Raw genomic sequence first — 735 nt, 5'->3', positions numbered from 1 at the left:
CGTGTTACAGAGAGATATGCCCAAACGCATGAAAGTGTACGCAGGTGTCCTAAGGCAGTTTTTTTTTTTTTCCTCATTTTGATGTCGCCCCGGCTGACGCGGTTTTCGTTTTTCCGTGCCGCCCCGGCTGACGCAGTTTTTGCGCCGCCCCGGCTGACGCGGTTTTTGCGCCGCCCCGGCTGACGCGGTTTTCGCGCCGCCCCGGCTGACGCGGTTCGGACTTTGCACTTTTTGGCTCACCCCGGCTGGCGGCCCACTCACTCGATCGCCAGGTCTGTTTGCCCCGGTGGTTCCACCGCCAGGCTTAAGCGCGAACTTTTTTTGTTTGTTTTCTTTTGATTAAGCGCAAGCTTTTTTCTTTGTTTTCTTTTGATTAAGCGCGGGCTTTTTTCTTTGTTTTTTTTTTTATTTCGCCCCGGCAGACGCGGTTTTTGCGCCGCCCCGGCTGACGCGGTTTTTGCCGCCCCGGCTGACGCAGTTCGGACTTAGCACTTTTCGGCTGTGCCTGGCTGGCGGCCCACTCACTCGATCGCCATGTCTGTTTGCCACAGTTTTCCCGGTGGTGCCGCACCCGGGCTCGCCCCGGCTGACGCAGTTTTCGCGCCGCCCCGGCTGACGCGGTTTCGTGCCGCCCCGGCAGACGCGGTTTTCGCGCCGCCCCGGCTGACGCGGTTTTTGCGTCGCCCCGGCTGACACGGTTCGGACTTTGCACTTTTCGGCTGTGCCTGGCTGGCG

This window comes from Rhipicephalus microplus, unplaced genomic scaffold (assembly GCF_043290135.1).
Source record: "Rhipicephalus microplus isolate Deutch F79 unplaced genomic scaffold, USDA_Rmic scaffold_206, whole genome shotgun sequence".
Lineage (NCBI taxonomy): Eukaryota > Metazoa > Arthropoda > Arachnida > Ixodida > Ixodidae > Rhipicephalus > Rhipicephalus microplus.
This window is presented reverse-complemented; position numbering follows the sequence as displayed.